The sequence below is a fragment of the Eretmochelys imbricata genome, chromosome 25 (genome assembly GCF_965152235.1).
Source record: "Eretmochelys imbricata isolate rEreImb1 chromosome 25, rEreImb1.hap1, whole genome shotgun sequence".
NCBI lineage: Eukaryota > Metazoa > Chordata > Testudines > Cheloniidae > Eretmochelys > Eretmochelys imbricata.
The window spans coordinates 11371922-11383848 of NC_135596.1; positions in this window are offsets into that span (position 1 = coordinate 11371922).

Sequence of the window (11927 nt, forward strand, 5' to 3'; positions counted from 1 at the left end):
TATGTGTGTGTGTGTGGTGTAGGGATGTGTGCGTCCAGCGTGCGCGTTCCATGGCTATGTGCGGTGTGCGTTTGTAGAAGGCATGCCTGCCTGCTGTACGTGCGGTGAGAGCGAGGCATATGTGTAGCATGTACAAGTGTGTGCCTGGGCCATGTGTGTCGCTAACATGGGCTGGAGACTTGGGTGTGAAATCACACGGGCGCTCCTTGCCCTGGTGGCTGCCAGCCGCTGTGGCAGTGCCCTGCATTTCCAGGCCGGATTGATCTGTCCTGTGCCCCTGACCCGCCTTGTCCTGGAGCAGCCAGATCTTCCTTGAGCCTGGGCTGTCAGCTGGAGCAGCGCTTCTGTCCTCTGCTGCTGCTTCCCCCACCAGCAGGAAGGATGCAGGCCCCAGAAACATTCCACCCAAGCACCTGCTCCTCTTTGTCCAGGCTCCCCTGCCTGGCCAGTCCTCAGGACCCCAGCTGAGGGGGCAGGGGAGCACCTCCGAGCTCAGGTGAAGGGGATCCAGACGCTCCAGGCCCCCCAGGATTTCCTCTCCAGGAGCAGGCTGTGATTAGCAGGTTGCTGAAACTTTCCGGCTGGACCAGAGCAGCATGTTAAAGAGCCCGGGGCACTGGGAGGATGCAGGCTCAGCGTCAGCCCTGGAGTAACAAGGAGGAAATGCAGAGATCACAACGCCAGTGGGGCTAAAGGAAACCAATTCACATGCCTCCCCCACACAGGCATGACTGCAAACTGCTAACCCCTTCTGGGCAGCCCGGCCCTCAGCCGTGATGGGGACTCAGCTGTCCAGGCTGTAAAATGGGGCTAATAAATCTGATCTATTTAGGCTATGAGCTCTTAGAGGCAGGGGCTCTCCCACAATCGACGCCCTGATCTCAGCCAGGGCCTCTCTGTGCTACTGTAACACAAGGAAAAACTGGGGGGGGCTCTGATTCTGGGAGCTCTGATGCAGTGGCTCAGCCCGCTAGCCAGCTGGCCTAGTGGTCAGGCAGTGGCCTCACAGGTCTTTCCAGTCTGCCTGTCCAGAGGGGGCCTTGGCAGGCTGTATATAGCAGGCCTCAGTCTATCCTTTGTGTTCCCTCTTTGAGGGTTCTGGCACGACAGAGGGGAGGGCCCCAGGCTTCCCACTCCACTGGTCCCAACCCAGGGCCTTTAAGGGGTGTTGCAGTGGCTGGACCACTCATTGGTCCACCCCAAATTATGCTCCCTGCTGGGTCACGGCCTACCGGGCTCTGGCTCCTCCGTTTGGGGTGTGGTCCCAATTTCAGTATCTGCGTCGTCTGCCAGGACAACCTCCCGTTCTTCGGGGCCTCTGGGGGGGTTCTCGGCTGCAAAGAGAAGGGAAACCTGGATCCCCGCTCCCAGAGTGGCCTAAGCAAGGCGGCAGTCACTCTGCCGGTGGCTCCAGGCATCAGCCTGATGGCCCAGTGCAGCCCGTGCACACTCTCACCGGCCTAGCAGTGCCCATTTAAACTGCCCCTCTGCTTACACCATGCCCTGCAGCTGCTGAGGGGCAGGGCCTCCCTGGCCCAGTGCGGCTCCAGGCCTTGCCCTGGGTCCATACACCCCTTCACCCAGGGGGATGGGGAAACGGCAGTGAGGGTCACAGGCAGCAGGGATGGAAGGAGGGAAATCAAAGGCCTAAGGCAATGCACACACCGTTCCCTGGCAGGAAAGAGGAGAACACCGCTCCGATTCCAAGCTGTTGAAAAATCCATTGCAGGTCCCAGGGGAGCCAGTGGTTGAGTCCAGGCTATGGCCCAGCTTGGATAATATATCAAGTGAGATGGCAACGCAGCCCGGAGTGCATGGGGGAAGGGCTGTTAATGCATGTAACCCAGGACTCCAACCCGGCTGCTTCACTGGGATGTGGCCAGATGGAGCTCAGCATGTGTGGGGGCGGGCGCTCTCCCCCTAACCTGGAGGGGGTGCTGTGACCTCCTGATGGTGCAGCTCCAGGTGCTGCCAGAAACTGCTGCCCCGAGAGTCTTGCTCCCAGGGAGGCCACTGGGTGATGGGACAGAACAATGAGCAAGAGCCTGGTTTTGAGCTCGCTAAGGTCAGGATCGGTCCATTGACTTCAGTAGTTACCCCTGCTTGCACCAGCGGCAGTGAGAGAAGAATCAGGCCCTCAGGATCTGGCCCAAGAGCAATGACACCAGACATGTGGTCTGGCAGCCTGTGGGCTCTGGGAAGCCCCTTGCTGGGCAGGGCTGGGTTTAACTTTGGCCACACATCGAATCATAGATTAGGGTTGGAAGAGTCCTCAGGAGGTCATCCAGTCCAACCCCCTGCTCAAAGCAGGAGCAACCCCAGCTAAATCATCCCACGTCTCTTCCCTGCCATGCTACAGAAGTACATAGCACTGAACTGAAACAGGGAGCCTGGGTCTGCCTGGCTGCGTGTGCGTACAAACGGATGTGCGGGAGTTTTTTGACACCAGTATCTGGCGGGGGGGCCTTGATTCTTGATCTACTGTAAAACATACAGCCGCACATGTGCATAGACAAGCACACACATTACACACATGCATACTGCAGGGACCAAATGCACATGCAGTGTTTACACAGATGGGCAGAGGTATGAGCCTTTGCTTCATGTATACACACGCACGCACGCACAGAAGCACACCCCCATGGAAGCAAACTGCAGAGAGAGCAGTGTGAGCAAGCGCACTCCACCCCCAGGGATACAAGGGGGGGGATGTGAATTCTGGAGGGGTTGTCTTTGGGCGTCCAATATTTAGGTTTCTGTTTTTTTCATAGGCGTTTTCTGCTCGAGACATTTTATGGAGAAGTTGGGGGCGGGGCGGGGGGCAAGGGAGGAATCAAACAAGCTTGGGGCTTCTCAGGGTATTTTGGTTCCTGGCTGGAAGCAGAAAGGCCCCTGAAAAACGCCACGCTTTCTGGGTATGTTTGCAGATCCCTAAGGCAGACACGTGGCGCAAGCCGGCATGCATGGCCATCCAACGGCAGGCCCTTCCCAGCACAACCACAACCCATGTATGGACACGCACCCCGACACACTGCAGCGTGTCTGTACCGGGTGCTCACTCCCATCCCGTGGCTCCGGGCGTGGGGTGCACATCTGTGTAGTGTGGCATCGGAGTATTTTTGTGTGGCTCTGTGAATTGTGTATTTGCAGGTGGCTCTGTGCGCGTGTATCTGCGTACGCGTCTGGGTGTGCGACTGCTGTGGTGGGTCGTGTGTGTGGGGGGGGGGTGCTGCGGGGATGCATGTACACACAGGCCTGGGTGCAGTTCTGCGGGTGTGGGTGTGTTCGTGGCTCTCTCTGCGTGTCGCAGCGTGTGCGATATAGATCTGGGTGTGCCTCAGTATGTAGGCCTGGGCCTGTGTGGCTGTGTATTAGCGTGTGTCATGTCTTTGTCTGGATGGGTCCTTTGTGTGTTTGTGTGTGTCTTGCGGAGTCCACCTGTATCTATGTCTAGGCATGTGTCGGTGTGTCTGGCGTGTCCGCTGTATGTCTACTCGTGTCTCAGTGTGTACATCTGCGTCTGCATGTGTAGGAGTGTATCATGTGTCTTTGCGTGTTGTGGCATGTACACTGTATGTACTGGGTGGCGTGTCTCGCTGTGTTCATCCGTGTGTCTGTTCCTGTCCCACCTCCTCCCCAGCTCTTCAGGACCAGGTTCCTCCCTGCCCAGCGCCGAGGGCCTTGCTGGCAGCGATCCTAATGAATTCAGCGCTGTCCTTAGATCAAACAGCTGGACGAAAAGGTGTTTTTCAGCCCCCTCTTTATTCCGCCAGCCTCCCCCGCTCCCCCCGCCACCTGTCGCTCGTACAAACAGCTTGTTAGCAGCTGCATCTTCAAAGGCCCCTCAGAAAGGAGACTGCTGGGGGCAGGGGGGCTGAGCTGATCTGCCTTCTGTCCCCCCCTCCTGACAGGTCCCCCCATCCCCAGCCCCACTTGCTAACAGCACCTGAATGCGGCCCCTCGGCTTCTTCAGCCAATGTCGGGCCTGGTCCCCCGCGTTTGGGGTCACTGCCCCCCTGCTCCCATGCCCACTCTGTGCCCCTCCTGCCATGGTCTGGCCCCCCTCTTACCCTTCCCCAGCCCTCCTCCTCCCCATGAGATATCAGTGCTCTGGCCGGCCAGGACCATGGGCAGAAGGGTTTTGGCTGGGGTGGGGAAGGGGCTGGGACTAGCAGGGTGCATGGCCCCCAGTCTCCCCTGGGAGAGCCTGTGGGGTGACCCCCGGCCTCGCAGGCTGACAGTGAGGGAGACCGAGAGAACCGCCAGGTCTGGCAGGGTCCAGCAGCCTCGCTATCTTCCCTGCATCCCAGCCCTGGCGCTGAGGGGCACCCCGTAGGGGAAGAGGGGTGGGATCTGGGAGGAAGGATCCATTCTCCATGCCTCCACTTGTCCCCAAAGCAAGAGAGCTGTCCCCTCCCATCTCCAGCTCCACACGGCTCCCAGGATTGAAACCTAATTACAGCCCCCATGGCTGACGCCCCGTATCTCTGATCGGGATCTTAATGGGTTCTCTATGGAGACTGAACGCAGCCTGGGAGTTACGGCCAGAGGCCTGGCTGGGCCTAGGGGAGGCTAAGCCGCATGGAGAGCCATCAGCCCAGCGCACCCCCAGCAGGTCCCAGCCCTGGTAGGTTTCCCCATTGGGCGCCCAAGGTTAGGGCTTATCTTCCCAGGTGCGGGAGACAAAAGCTGGGCTGCAGGGTGGCGCCTGGAGGGTGGGCACCCTCCAGCCGTGCGTCCTCCAGGCCCTGCTGCTGAATGCCAAGGGGTGCATCCCCCCCTCCTCCCTCGGTCTCCCCCCCCCGGCCACATGGACCCGACCACGGCTCGGCTCAGCCCAGAGGGAAGGGGGCTGCCCTGGGCAGCTCGGGCCCTGGTGCAGTATGGAAAGAAGAGGCCTTTGGAGGTGGGGACCTCAAGGCCAGCCCTGGAGCTGAGCAGCTACTGCCCCAAGCCAGGGTCTACACTGCGGGGCTCCGTGTGGGGTTAGCGTGGGGCTGCCTGTGACACCCAGCCCCACGTCGCAGGACAGGCCCCCTCGTGCCGGCGTGCATCTGCTCCAGGACCCCAGACTCAAAGACACAAACACATCCAGACTCAAAGACATCCCCAGACACAAACACCCTCACACACACATAGCTACAGTCACACACACGCACAAACACGCTCCCACAGATACACTCATACAAACACAGATACAACCATCTTCAAACACCCCCCCCAGACAGAATCACACCCACACAGATACACGCACACACACAGGGAGAGCAAGGCCCAATCCCTTTGCATGGTCAGGGCTCAGCCTCGAGAGCCCAGGGAGCACAGAATCCTACATCATTAACACAACAGCTTCCCCGGCACCTCGCCCCCTGGCCACCGGTCTGGCTGATCCGGGTACGTGGCTCTCCCTTGAGGCTCTATTTCCCTCCTGGAGGAGCAACAGCTTCTCCCATTGACTTGGCTCCTTAGTGCAGAGGTGGGCAAACGACGGCCCGCGGGACCGTCCTGCCCGGCCCCTGAGCTCCTGGCCCGGGAGGCTCGCCCCCAGCCGCTCCCCCGCAGCCATGCCGCCGCGTGGGCAGTGCTCTGGGCGGCGGGGCTGTGCGCTCCTGCAGGGCAGCGCGGCAGCGTGTCTGGCTCTGGCGTGGCTCCCGGACACGCTGCTCTGAGCGGCATGGCAAGGGGGCCAGGGGGTCGGATAAGGGACAGGGGGTCCTGGGGGACAGTTAGAGTGCAGGGAGCGGTTGGATAGGGGGTGGGGCCCTGGGGAGGTGGTTAGGGGCAGGGGGTCCCGGGAAGGGGCAGTCAGGGAACGGGGATCAGGGGGCAGTTGGGTAGGGCAGAGGTTCTGGGAGGGAGGGCAGTCAGGGGATGGGGAGTGCGGGGGCTTAGATAGGGGGTGGAGTCCCGGGGGGTGGTTAGGGGCAGGGGTCCTGGGAGGGGGTGGTCAGGGGACAAGGAGAAGGGGGTGGGGTTGGATGGGTGGGGGATTTTGAGGGGGGTGGGAAGGGGCGGATAGGGGGCAGGGGCCAGGCTGTTTGGGGAGGCACAGCCTTCCCTATGTAACCCTTCTGCCCATCAGAGTTGGCAGCAACAAGGGCCGGGTTCAATATCTAGGGGATCCATTCCAATAGCACAATGCAAACCGGCTCGAGCCCCCACCCAGTGACCTGGGACAAATATATACCACCCCCGCTGGACGCCTCCAAGAGGCAGTACTTCCCCTCTTGCAAGCACCTAGTCTGAGTGTAGCAAAAAGCCTTTTAACACCAGAGAGAAACAATGTGGCATTATGTTGGGGAAACACTACCAACAGGATTCATAACACAACCCATGAGCAAAAAACCCACCCCAAGCAAATTGGGGCATGCCCTTTCCCTTTGGTTCTTGAGTCCAGCAACCCCAAATCACCCAAAGTCCCAAAAGTCCAATGACCCAAAAGTCTCTGTCCCTGGTCAGGGCAGCCCCAGAGTTCAAAAGTTTATCTACAGAGCTTTACCTCCCAACCTGGGTGGAGATGGGGGTGGAGGTAAGAGGCACCTTACATCATCTGAAGCTGACCGCCCCACAGCTCCATAGGCCTTCGCTTCGCTCCGCCCGCCGCCCCACGAACTGCTTCGCTCAGCTCCGCGGCCCACACGCAGCTCCCGCCGTCCAGCCGATCCACAAACTGCTCCGCATCCCACCAGCCGCTCCCGCTGTCCTATGAACTGCTCCACCAGCCTGTCCACAAGGAACTCCAGCCCTCCTACAAACTGCTCCACAATATATCTTCAGGCTCCCCCACTACTTAACACAACACTCAGTGATTTCAGCTCTTAGGCAATTGTGCTGGCGCACTATTAGCCCAAAATGAGCTCAGCAGCCTATAATTAGATTTCTAATGGAATCAAAATTAGCTCTGATATTCTACAGGGGAGAGAGGAGGAAGTGCAATTAGCACTTAAAGCCCTCACCAAGAGGCCCATACCACCAAATATTAATACTTATCCACAACCTTTCTCAATTCACAGAGTTTTGAAACCCATGACCCTTGCCTAGTGAGTGCTACTTAGTTGATGGTGAGTCCCTCCATCATAACAAAAGGCCAAGTATAGTTCCAAGCACAGTTCCCATAATCAGGGTAATAACAATTTATTCTTCCTGCCCCAATAACAGAGACACTGGGGATCCCACAGCAGCCAAAGTGACCATTTGGGCAGCTATGGGCTCATTCTAGGCAGGGTGGGTGTGCCTATGCAAATGAGATCGGCCCCTGAAGTTCTTTTCCACAACTTGCCACACCTCACCACCAGATGTCAGGGTGGAGCTCATCCTGACACTGCTTACACCTACATGGCCCTCCAAACAGTTTCACACCCCAATGTGGCCCTTGGGCCAAAAAGTTTGCCCACCCCTGCCTTAGTGGGTTAGTTCAGACCCTCTGCTGTCTATTCTGCTGGCCCTAATTGAATCCAGAGTCCCCATCCAGTGTTAAAATAGATGAGAAGTCAAACTCAGGTCCTGACTACGGTGATTGTAACAGATCCAAAAATGCTGGCACCAAATAAGGGAGGTGTTAATGACCTGGCACTATCCCACTCGGTACCTACCAGGATTGGGGCCTAGAAACCCCTAATTTGGGCGTGCTCAGACTCTCTCCGGTGCCCCTCAAGGGCTGTGTCGTCTTGGTTCTTTCGAAGTAAGCAGCAATGGATCGGCGCTGGCTTGGGGCAGTCTAAAGACCACGGAAATCAGCACAAAGCCACTAGCCGACGTCAAGAGCAGGTTGTTATTGCTCGGTCGGAAACAATGTTTCAAAAGCGCAAACCGTTGGGAAGAATTTTTCCTCCTTTTTGGATTTTTCCCACAGTTTTTCGACAAAAAGCCCCGAACGTCTCCATTTTCCTAACCGGCCGGGCCCCCAAAATTCCAGCTGCTTATGAAAAATGAAAGGTGGGGAGGATTTTTGTTTGTTTGTTTGAAAATTCAAAAAAACATCCATGAAAAAACGTGGGTGGTGGGACCTGTTAAATTCTCCCATTGCTTCTTGGCCAATCCCCTTTTCCAACCAGCTCTGCTGACTTCCTGGGGCGGCGGGTCGGGACTTTGAGCACTGAGGCCGTGGGTCAGCCGTGGCCCAATTCTCTTCTCCCGTGCACCATGGCTTGCTGGGAGTGACCCTTGTATTGACCAGAGTCAGAGAGTGGAGAATCAGTCCCTTTGGTTCCATTAACAGCCCACGGCCCCTCCGGCAGCCCTTGCAGCAATGGGCTGTCTCCATCCTTCTCTATTTCCTCTCCTCCACTCATGTGGACACGGCCCCTTCTGCCAGACGGCTGCACCGCTGACCCTCTGGTCATTAGGATGCTGATTGCAGGGCACGGATTCTGTTGGCTTCATTTTTCACAGAGGAAAATAGATGAGGGAAGCCGGCTCCTCCCTGGGGTGAGGGAGCAGCAAAGAATGGCAAGCACAGGCCTTGCTAAACCCAGCCCTTGGCTTGGCCTCGCTGCCCTCAGTCAATCCAGCCCCCCTTCCTCCCCCGCACTGTTCAGAGTGGGCAGGACTTAGCCAAAGCCATGCCCAGCCCCAGAGCTCTGAAGCTGGGTCGATTCTCCCCTGATGCGCCTGCAAAAGTCCCTCTGTGCGACTGACGCACTGCCCTGGGTGGAAACGTTTAACAAGGTTTTCGACTGCAGGCCCATCTATCACTGCACAGCGGAGAAGCCTGGGGGGAGGGCGCCCTGCGGAAGTGGGATCAACACAAGCAGCGGGAAACGGAGCTCAGCTGCTGCCTGCCCCCTCTTCTTTATGGCCAGGAGTCCTATCTCACTGTAACAATTCCCTGGCTACTAAGGAACCTCATCTCCCCCTCTGTGCTGCAGACCATGACCAGTCGTCTCCAGCTTCAGCAGGGCTGCCCGTAGTATGGCAAGAGAGTCTCTGTGCGTGATTAGCAGTACGGGGTCTATGAAACATGGGTGAGCAGTCTGATTCCAACTAGTAGAGGACAGGGGTGCCACATACACATTGGACAACTTATTAAAGGCAACACAAATAATTAGGGGTATGGAAGAGCTTCCATAGGAGAGATTAAAGAGACTGGGTCTGTTCAGCCTGGAAAAGAGACAACTGAGGGGGGGAATAGGATAGAGGTCTGTCCAATCATGACTGATGTGGAGAAAGTGGATAAGGGCGTGTTGCTTGCCTCTTCACAGAACGCAAGAACAAGGGGTCACCCAATGAAATGAATAGGCAGCAGGTCTAGAACTAACAAAAGGACATATTTCTTGACACAATGCGCTGTCAACCCGTGGAACTCATTGCCAGGGGATGCTGTAACAATAGGTAGAGAATGGAGTATGTACGGTGATAGGCAGCTCTGCTACAGTTAAGGTTGAGACTCAGTTTAGATTGAAAGATAGATAAACAGATCACACTTGGCACTTTAAAACGCTTCACCAACACTCGCTAATGTGCTACAGGTAGGGACGTATCATTCACACCATTTTATAGATGGACACACAGAGAGAAGTGACTTGTCCAGGGTCACACAGCAAGCCCATACCAGAGCCAGGAACAGAATCCCAGCATCCTGGCTTCTCGTCCCCTGTTCTAACCACTAGATATCCTTCAAACACTACTCTGAAAACTGTCACATACATATCCCATAGAGCATGTGTATGAAGAGCTGCTAGCCCAAAGGGAAGAGTCCATTTTAGATAGAGCAGGATCCAGGAACCACAATTGTTTTCACTGGTCAAGGATAATTTACTGCAACAGGGCATCAGATTCTAGGAGCTTGCAGAGAGATGCAGAGCTATTCTGCTGGGTCATGCTTATGCCTGGAGCTAGGCCCCTATGCATAGATGCAGAGCAAGTTTGCTGACTCAGCCTGGCAGCTCAACCAGTTGGGCTCTATTAATTTCAACCCAGGAGTATTCAAGGGTATAAGGCAGAGGAAAGTAGGGGCAGGGGGCAGAGAGATCCTGCATAAAAAATGCCCTAGATTAGGAGAAGGCTTAAGTTAAGAGTTATGTATTACTGTTTTCGAGACTAGCAGTAGGCGGCAGGAGGCTTGGGTCAGGTCCTAAGTGTGTTCACACAGGTGCATGAGGCTAGGTTCGGCTCAGATCTTGCATGGTGTGTATCTCTAGCTACAGAGGTGCTCAGCCTCTCCCAGCAGGAGGCGTTGTAGGGATCCGTGCAGGAGCTTTGGCCAAAGGGGAACTCCAAGTTATTCCAGTCCCAGCCTCTCCAAGCACAAGCAAAGAAAAGGATCCCCGCAGATCCTGTGAAATGTAATTAATGCCCTCACCCACACCTCTCCCTCCTCTGTGCAATTGCCACAACTTCTCCTTTGCAGATAATAAACCGGAAAATATCCCCCATTTAATTGCAGAATGTAGAGATATCACAGGGTCATTAAAATGCCATGAATATGGAAATGAAATCCACAGGCACACAGGGAGATAATGGAGGGGAAAAGGAGCAGCAGGTGAAATGAAAAGGTACAAAGGTCAGCCTGTCTTTGATGCACTGGGCTCTGGGTGATCTCACACAGTGCTCTGCATTGAGCCCCCCCAGTCAGTGGGGTGGGGGAGGCAGGTCTCATCGCATCTTGGCCTGTTGCTCAGGGACACTCAAAGCAAATGCTAAGGCAACCTTCCGTCCAGCATGTGCTCCACATCGCACTTCGCACGGCCTGAGCCGCCGAAGAGATGCATCTGCTGGGGAGGCTGCTGTTCTCCATTGCGGGTTCAGTCCTTGCCGATGGAGATCAGGCATGACGGTTCTCATATTAGTGTCCCTTAGATCACAGCAACGTTTCCCCAGGTGGCTGCTTAAGCCCATGCAGTCGAGTTCCAGCCGAGGGGTTCAGTCTCCGCCAAAGCCGCCCCGAAGTTACCTGGTCCAGGGAATCACACGTGCACCACGGATAATTGTGCACAGCCCCTTGCTCCGACGGTCTCCATCCTGCTCGTGCAGTGGCGTGTGAAGGCACGCTCTCCTGTGTGCGTGCATCGTGACTGAGGCCGCGACTTGGGCGCCCGGCCTCGGAAACGGAGCTGGAGCGTGAGGCTTTTCCCCAGACACCAAGAGCAGCCTGGGCCGGCCCCCAAAACCCGCTTCCAAACACCCCAGAACTTCCGCTTCTGCGGTTCCCGCTGTGCAGCTCCAGAGGGTTTCAGTAGCCGTGGGTTTCATTAGCTGAGGAGAGGGCTCCACTAGCCAGGGGCTTTGCAATGGGTGAAGGCCCTTGTTAGTGGCCAGTTCAATAGCAGCATTCGTCTCCGTTGCGCGGTGGCTCTCGGCGCTAATTTGGGGCTGCAGCTTTGCTGGGGGGCTGCCTGTGAGTGGGGAGCTCATTCGGGAGGTGAGTGACATGGCACCGAGGCTCCCCCGGTCCTTCCCTCCCCTCCTGCTGCCGCCTGACGGACCCGCGCCGCAGGCTCGCTCGCCGCTTGCCAGCAGTTGACACTGATGCGAGTTGCTGGGGGGGGGGAATGAATAAGGGGGATTCGCTAATTGGAGTGGAGCCAGCCTGGGAGCCGCTATGCAAATGAGGTGAGGCAGGGGAGGCTCCAGTTGGACCACTGACAAAACCACATGGTGTTCCAGGCCCTGGAGACCAGGTCCCAAGAAGGTCTGGAGCAGATAGATCACACGGCAGCCGGACCCAGGGCGATCTACAGCCTCCATGTCTACGGTCTCACACCCTAGCTCCAGGAGTCCACAGGGTCACCAGGTGGCCCGAAGCATCCCCAGTAGGGACTGCACGACCTGGCCTATAGGGCTTCTGACAACTAGAACCCTTGGCTTCCCTCAGTTCAACTCCCCCGCCTCCTGGCTGCCCAAACACCACAGAAAACCCAGCCTCCTCTCCCACCACCCACCCCCAACCTTGGCACTGGCTCCCCGCCTTGTGCCGCAGCCCAGCCTAG